Source organism: Cherax quadricarinatus, chromosome 37 (genome assembly GCF_038502225.1).
Source record: "Cherax quadricarinatus isolate ZL_2023a chromosome 37, ASM3850222v1, whole genome shotgun sequence".
Classification (NCBI taxonomy): domain Eukaryota; kingdom Metazoa; phylum Arthropoda; class Malacostraca; order Decapoda; family Parastacidae; genus Cherax; species Cherax quadricarinatus.
Genome location: NC_091328.1, coordinates 2,409,193 through 2,418,327, shown reverse-complemented (window position 1 = coordinate 2,418,327; position 9,135 = coordinate 2,409,193).

Genomic DNA, 9,135 nt, shown 5'->3' with positions numbered 1-9,135 from the left:
TCAAACTCTGTAGTGAGTGCCTACACCTTACTGCCCTGGGCGCTCATAACAGTACGATGATATTTCTGCAGAATTATTACTTCTAAGTTCTATACCTGCTGCCTGAAATTGGTAATCAAATCACATGAAAACATGACCAAATATTAAATAAAAAAAAAGCAAAATTTTGTTTTCTTGCCCTTTATCCTAAATTTAGTTTTCTTTATCCTACATTACTAAAAATTGCTTTGCAATTTGGCAGTGGCCCAACAATATTTGTAGAGCCATTATATGCTTATATTTTGAACATGTTTAAACAGTTATCTTGCATTAAAATTGTTTTATTCACAAATACTGTATGAAGATTTGATAAATTAATACAGTACACTGACCATTGGTGATTATATCAGGTGCTCTATTACCCCTATGAGTTTAGTGCTTCCTCTTGAATAAAATAATTATGGGTTATGGATGCTGGTAAAATGCTCTTGATTCAAGGATTTGGAGTTAATCATCCTTGCTTTCAAGGGGTGGCTTGGTGTTAATCAAGGGCTCTTGATCCATATAATTTCAGCTACTCAAGGCTTTGAGAGGCCTTCATGTTGGTGAGGGTCTCTTGATCCAAGGAATTGGAACCACCCTTCTCTTGGATCAAATCTGATGCCTCCACTTCCCCAGGTGCTATGCAACTCTTAACAATAATAATATCTTTATTTACTACAAGTACATGTACAAAATACAGACCATAGCTGACATCAATGACATACTACTATATAGAAAGCCCCTTGTTATGCTGAGCATTTCGGGCAAATTAGGTCAGTATCCCAGGATGCGACCCACACCATATCATAAAAATCTTTGAAAGGGTCCTAAGAAGCAAGATCACCACCCATCTAGAAACCCATCAGTTACACAACCCAGGGCAACATGGGTTTAGAACAGGTCACTCCTGTCTGTCTCAACTATTGGATCACTACGACAAGGTCCTAAATGCACTAGAAGACAAAAAGAATGCAGATGTAATATATACAGACTTTGCAAAAGCCTTCGACAAGTGTGACCATGGCGTAATAGCGCACAAAATGCGTGCTAAAGGAATAACAGGAAAAGTCGGTCGATGGATCTATAATTTCCTCACTAACAGAACACAGAGAGTAGTCGTCAACAGAGTAAAGTCCGAGGCAGCTACGGTGAAAAGCTCTGTTCCACAAGGCACAGTACTTGCTCCCATCTTGTTCCTCATCCTCATATCCGACATAGACAAGGATATCAGCCACAGCACCGTGTCTTCCTTTGCAGATGACACCCGAATCTGCATGACAGTGTCTTCCATTGCAGACACTGCAAAGCTCCAGGCAGACATCAACCAAATCTTTCAGTGGGCTGCAGAAAACAATATGAAGTTCAACGATGAGAAATTTCAATTACTCAGATATGGTAAACATGAGGAAATTAAATCTTCATCAGAGTACAAAACAAATTCTGGCCACAAAATAGAGCGAAACACCAACGTCAAAGACCTGGGAGTGATCATGTCGGAGGATCTCACCTTCAAGGACCATAACATTGTATCAATCGCATCTGCTAGAAAAATGACAGGATGGATAATGAGAACCTTCAAAACTAGGGAGGCCAAGCCCATGATGACACTCTTCAGGTCACTTGTTCTATCTAGGCTGGAATATTGCTGCACACTAACAGCACCTTTCAAGGCAGGTGAAATTGCCGACCTAGAAAATGTACAGAGAACTTTCACGGCGCGCATAACGGAGATAAAACACCTCAATTATTGGGAGCGCTTGAGGTTCCTAAACCTGTATTCCCTGGAACGCAGGAGGGAGAGATACATGATTATATACACCTGGAAAATCCTAGAGGAACTAGTACCGAACTTGCACACGAAAATCACTCACTACGAAAGCAAAAGACTTGGCAGACGATGCACCATCCCCCCAATGAAAAGCAGGGGTGTCACTAGCACGTTAAGAGACCATACAATAAGTGTCAGGGGCCCGAGACTGTTCAACTGCCTCCCAGCACACATAAGGGGGATTACCAACAGACCCCTGGCAGTCTTCAAGCTGGCACTGGACAAGCACCTAAAGTCAGTTCCGGATCAGCCGGGCTGTGGCTCGTACGTTGGTTTGCGTGCAGCCAGCAGCAACAGCCTGGTAGATCAGGCTCTGATCCACCAGGAGGCCTGGTCACAGACCGGGCCGCGGGGGCGTTGACCCCCGGAACTCTCTCCAGGTAAACTCCAGGTAAACACCAGTCGACTAACACCCAGGTACCCATTTTATTGATGGGTGAACATAGACAACAGGTGTAAAGAAATACGCCCAATGTTTTTACCCTGGCTGGGAATCGAACCCAGACTCCTGCCGTGTGAAGTGAGAGCTTGAGCCACCAGAGCCCCTTAAGGGTTTAGTGCTTCCCGATGAACAACAATAATAACAAAAATAATGCAACTAATTGAGTAAGAAATATAGACAAACAAGACATTAGCTGCCAACATCCCTGGGAAGTACAGTAAATACTGTGTATATATATAGTGTAGTGCCTCACGTAGTGTGTGGCTCGTGTGTAGTGTGTGGGTGACCCCGTGCATGGCCACTGGTGGCCTCGTGGCCAGGGCCACGTCACGTGCTGGCCACCACACAAAATACCCAGACTCAATATTTTGAGACTGGGTATTTTGCCTCAAGAGGGCTCGTGATCCAAAGAATTGGATTTCCCCACCCTTGAACGTGATTGCCTCTCATTCCCCAGGCACTGTATGGCTCCTATTAGTTTAGTTCATCATTAAAATACTACAAATCAAAAGTACTCGCGCTCTTCAACGAGTGTTTATCACTTGTGATGACTGGGATGACATAAATCTAGGACGGAGAGAAGGAAGGGTAGATGCTGTTTCAGAAAGGGTTGGACGGGGTAAGAGGTTTTGAGTGCTAGGGCTTGGACATCCAACATGCTTTTGTGAGCGTGTTAGACAGGAATGGAGTCAAGTAGTTTTTCTGGTTTGACATGCTGTTAGCGAGTTAGCAAAGTAATATTTATAAAAGATTTAGGGAAACTGGGCAGCCAAACTAAATTCATGGAGGTAAGTACAGTGCCTGCACTGAATGACGGGGTGAGGATGTTACAGTTGAGATAGTCATCTGACCTGTGATGTTAGCAGATTTCTGGGAAGACAGTGAATGTATGACATTCACAATGTTTCTATTTCGCGTCACCCTAGCTCGGTAAGAGGCAACCGGTGTGTTACAAAATTACGTAGTAAACAGTGACACAGAGAGAGAGAGAGATGGAAGTTAATGCATAAAAATATCCAAATTTATTCTGTAAAATGGCTGATTAACATCTACAAAACCCAAATACAATTCGAACTTTCCACTACCTAAGATACACTAACTTCGAAAGTTTAAAGCTAATAAGAAGAGGCGTTCTCTATTTATCGTACCACGACTAATACTCTTCAAACACTATCACTTCAGGTTTGAAGCCACTCAGAAGCTGCATTCTCCAGTTATTAGCGTTGAAGGTATGAAGCCGATCGTTAGTTAGTTTAATATGTTTATTATGCACCCCATACCCATCCTGTGGGCGGTAGTCAAAAGATTACTGAGGTACATAATGGGTCCAGGGACTGGGCCTCAAAGTTTTGATAGCTGAGCAAGTTACAGAGGTAATATATCTGTGCTCCAGTTCCCCAAATTAAGCCTGAATGCCTTCCACATTCCCCCACCCCCCCAGGCGCTGTATAATCCTCCGGGTTTAGCGCTTCCCCCTTGATTATAATAATAATACAGAGGTAATGAATTCACAATTTACAAAGGTAATGAACTCACAATTTACAAAGGAAATGAACTCCAGGTAGGTCTAGTCACAATCATGACAAGTTACAAAGGTATTTACAGATTACAGAGGTACACAATGGGTCCAGGGACCGGGCCCCAAAGTTTTGATGGCTGAACTGATGAGCCATTTACAAATTATCACATGAAAACAAGTTTTTTTTTATTTTCCCAATATCCTCAATAAAATTGGCACCTCCACAACTCCAAATTAATCCGAACCTTTCTCTATGATACACCTGAGTTTAACAAACAGTAATAGTAGTGCTTAAAGCTTGACGCCGATCAGAATAGGTGTTCTCCAGTTACTAGAGAGAAAGCAACAATTGTCCAATTAAAACTTATACAACGTAAAATCCCTTGAGATAAAAAAAAAACACCATTGCTAAAACGTTCAGATTTAAGGAAAAAAAAGGCGATAAAATTTTGTCCCACATTAGACTAATACGTACAGATTTCCCCACGTCCTTCCCTGGGAATATCTAATCATTTACGAAAAATGCAAAACACAAAAAAATATTATTTCTATAGAGAATACAGAAATGAACACAGGGTTGGTCGTCACAGATGAACACAGGGCTGGTTGTCACACTAGATGAACACAGGGCTGGTTGTCACACTAGATGAACACAGGTCTGATTGTCACACTAGATGAACACAGGGCTGGTTGTCACACTAGGTGAACACAGGGCTGGTTGTCACATTAGATGAACACAGGGCTGGTTGTCACACTTGATGAACAAAGGTCTGATTGTCACACTAGATGAACACAGGGCTGGTTGTCACACTTGATGAACACAGGTCTGATTGTCACACTAGATGAACACAGGGCTGGTTGTCACACTAGGTGAACACAGGGCTGGTTGTCACATTAGATGAACACAGGGCTGGTTGTCATAGATGAACACAGGGCTGGTTGTCACATTAGATGAACACAGGGCTGGTTGTCACATTAGATGAACACAGGGCTGGTTGTCACATTAGATGAACACAGGGCTGGTTGTCACATTAGATGAACACAGGGCTGGTTGTCACATTAGATGAACACAGGGCTGGTTGTCATAGATGAACACAGGTCTGATTGTCACACTAGATGAACACAGGGCTGGTTGTCACACTAGGTGAACACAGGGCTGGTTGTCACATTAGATGAACACAGGGCTGGTTGTCACATTAGATGAACACAGGGCTGGTTGTCACATTAGATGAACACAGGGCTGGTTGTCACATTAGATGAACACAGGGCTGGTTGTCACATTAGATGAACACAGGGCTGGTTGTCACATTAGATGAACACAGGGCTGGTTGTCACACTAGATGAACACAGGGCTGGTTGTCACACTAGATGAACACAGGGCTGGTTGTCACATTAGATGAACACAGGGCTGGTTGTCACACTAGATGAACACAGGGCTGGTTGTCACACTAGATGAACACAGGGCTGGTTGTCACATTAGATGAACACAGGGCTGGTTGTCACACTAGACTAGATGAACACAGGGCTGGTTGTCACATTACAGGCTGGTTACCGGCTACCAACATTTCTGTTAGCTAAGCAAATTTCGGTAGTAATTAACTATTTTGCAAATTTACTGACTCAAACAATATTAATTAGTTGTTTACAAACTCACGAATTAAGCCGCATAAATATTAGTGTAGCGTAGGGTAAATAACCTTCATTAATTATAATTGCCTACGAAGTTAATATTCGCCATTTCAAAAACTTTTCAAAATAATACTGACTGGAAAATAAGATTTTGGATGGCATAATTGTAGAGACTAATAATGAATGATAAAAGATTTTCACAAGAAGAACAGCCTCGTGAAGATAAAAAGAAGTGTTGTCCTTGTATCAAGTGCTCGAGCAGTGTCCGTGACACACTTCCTTGTGAGGGAACCTAAGATAGTGAATGCTCCATGCTTGAGTGCTGTGTGTGTGTGTGTGTGTGTGTGTGTGTACTCACCTATTTGTACTCACCTATTTGTGGTTGCAGGGGTCGAGTCATAGCTCCTGGCCCCGCCTCTTCACTGATTGCTACTAGGTCCTCTCTCTCCCTGCTCCATGAGCTTTATCATACCTCGCCTTAAAACTATGTATGGTTCCCGCCTCCACTACTTCACTTTCTAGGCTATTCCACGGCTTGACTACTCTATGACTGAAGAAATACTTCCTAACATCCCTTTGATTCATCTGAGTCTTCAACTTCCAATTGTGACCTCTTGTGTCTGTGTCCCATCTCTGGAACATCCTGTCTTTGTCCACCTTGTCTATTCCGCGCAGTATTTTGTATGTCGTTATCATGTCTCCCCTGACCCTCCTGGCCTCCAGTGTCGTCAGGCCAATTTCCCTCAACCTTTCTTCGTAGGACAATCCCCGTAGCTCTGGGACTAGTCTTGTTGCAAACCTTTGCACTTTCTCTAATTTCTTGACGTGCTTGACTAGGTGTGGATTCCAAACTGGTGCTGCATACTCCAGTATGGGCCTGACGTAAATGGTATACAGAGTCTTGAACGACTCCTTACTGAGGTATCGGAACGCTATCCGTAGGTTTGCCAGGCGCCCGTATGCTGCAGCAGTTATCTGATTGATGTGCGCCTCAGGAGATATGCTCGGTGTTATACTCACCCCCAGATCTTTTTCCTTGAGTGAGGTTTGCAGACTTTGGCCATCTAAACTATATTGTGTCTGCGGTCTTCTTTGCCCTTCCCCAATCTTCATGACTTTGCATTTGGCGGGGTTAAACTCAAGGAGCCAGTTGCTGGACCAGGCTTGTAGCCTGTCCAGGTCTCTTTGTAGTCCTGCCTGATCCTCATCCGATTTGATTCTTCTCATTAACTTCACATCGTCCGCAAACAAGGACACTTCTGAGTCTATCCCTTCCGTTATGTCATTCACATATACCAAGAACAGCACAGGTCCAAGGACTGACCCCTGTGGAACCCCGCTTGTCACAGACGCCCACTTTGACACCTCGTCACGTACCATGACTCGTTGTTGCCTCCCTGTAAGGTATTCTCTTATCCATTGCAGTGCCTTTCCTGTTATGTGTGCCTGATCCTCTAGCTTTTGCAGTAACCTCTTGTGAGGAACTGTGTCGAAGGCCTTCTTGCAGTCCAAAAAAATGCAGTCGATCCACCCCTCTCTCTCTTGTCTTACTTCTGTCACCTTGTCATAAAACTCTAATAGGTTTGTGACACAGGATTTTCCCTCCCTGAAACCATGCTGGTTGTCAATTATACACTTGTTTCTTTCCAGGTGCTCCACCACTCTCCTCCTGATGATCTTCTCCATGACCTTGCATACTATACACGTTAGTGATACAGGTCTGTAGTTTAGTGCTTCATGTCTGTCTCCCTTTTTAAAAATTGGGACTACATTTGCCATCTTCCATACCTCGGGGAGTTGCCCAGTTTCAAATGATGTGTTGAAGATCTTTGTCAATGGTACACACAATGTCTCTGCTCCCTCTTTAAGGACCCACGGAGAGATGTTGTCTGGTCCCACCGCCTTTGAGGTGTCAAGTTCGCATAGCAGCTTCTTCACCTCCTCCTTGGTTATATGTACCTCATCCAGCACTTGCTGGTGCACCCCCCTGCTCTGATTTCCTGGAGTCCTACTGGTTTCCACTGTAAATACTTCTTTAAATCTTGTGTTGAGCTCCTGACATACCTCCCGGTCGTTTCTTGTGAATTCCCCATCACCCTTCCTCAGTCTGATTACCTGGTCCTTGACTGTTGTTTTCCTCCTGATGTGGCTGTACAACAGCTTCGGGTCAGTCTTGACTTTCGTTGCTATGTCATTTTCGTATTGCCGCTGAGCCTCCCTTCTTATCTGTGCATATTCGTTTCTGGCTCTTCGGCTAATCTCTTTATTTTCCTGAGTTCTCTGTCTTCTGTACCTTTTCCATTCTCTAGTACACCTAGTTTTTGCCTCCCTACACCTTTGGGTGAACCAAGGACTCGTTCTGTTCTTCCCATTATTTCTGTTTCCCTTGGGAACAAACCTCTCCTCTGCCTCCTTGCATTTTGTTGCCACATAGTCCATCATTTCTTGTACTGGTTTTCCTGTCAGTTCTCTCTCCCACTGAATGTCTTGAAGGAAGTTCCTCAAGCCTGAGTAGTTCCCCCTTTTGTAGTTTGGTTTTTCCCACCCTATTCCTGCTGCTCTCTCCACTTGGAGCTCAACTATGTAGTCGAAGCACAGAACCACATGATCACTAGCTCCCAGGGGCCTTTCATACATGATATCCTCGATGTCAGAACTACTCAAGGTGAATACAAGGTCCAGTCTTGCTGGTTCATCCTCTCCTCTCTCTCTGGTAGTGTCTCTAACATGTTGATGCATGAGGTTTTCCAGTACCACATCCATCATCTTGGCTCTCCATGTTTCGGGACCCCCATGGGGCTCCAGGTTTTCCCAGTCAATCTCCTTGTGATTGAAATCACCCATAACTAGTAACTTTGCTCCCCCCATGTGTGCTCTCCTGGCCACCTCGGCTAGTGTGTCGACCATTGCTCTGTTGCTCTCATCGTATTCTTCTCTTGGCCTCCTGCAGTTCTGTGGTGGGTTGTACATTACTGCAATTATCACCTTATGTCCCTCAGACTGGATTGTTCCTACTAAGTAGTCCCTTTCGCCCGTGCCATCCATTCCTTCCATTTTCTCAAACCCCCACTGGTTTTTAATGAGCAGTGCAACTCCTCCTCCCCCTCTCCTCCCTCTGTCTTTCCTGAGGATTTGATATCCGGTTGGAAAGATTGAATCTGTTATTATTCTGGTGAGTTTTGTTTCTGTGAGTGCTATTATGTCTGGGGATGTCTCCTTGATTCTTTCGTGCCACTCCTCATACTTATTTGTTATTCCATCTGCATTTGTATACCACACCTTCAACTTCTTTTCTAAGATTGTGGTCTGGGAGGTGTATTGGGGTTGGGGAAGTGGGAGACCTGATAAGGAACTATGGGTGGTTGCTGTGGGGGTGGAGTTTGTAATGCAGTGGGTGGGGGCATTGGATGTGGCATGGGTGTTTTGGTTTAGAGTGTTTGGTTGCACTGGGGTTGACCTGGTTGGGAGGCTTCTATAGGAAGTTGTGAGGGAGGCTGCATTTGATCTTCCTGTGTCTGGGATCTCCTGTCTGTCTTCTCCATCCCCTCTCTTTCCTCCTTTCGCCTTTGTACCATCTCTCTCTGTTTCTGCCTTTCTGCTTGTGTTCTGTCGCGGTCGAGATACACCTTCCTGTATGCCGGCATGTCCCTTAATCGTGCTTTCTCCTGCAGGATCCTGTTCCGAGTCGATTCTGCC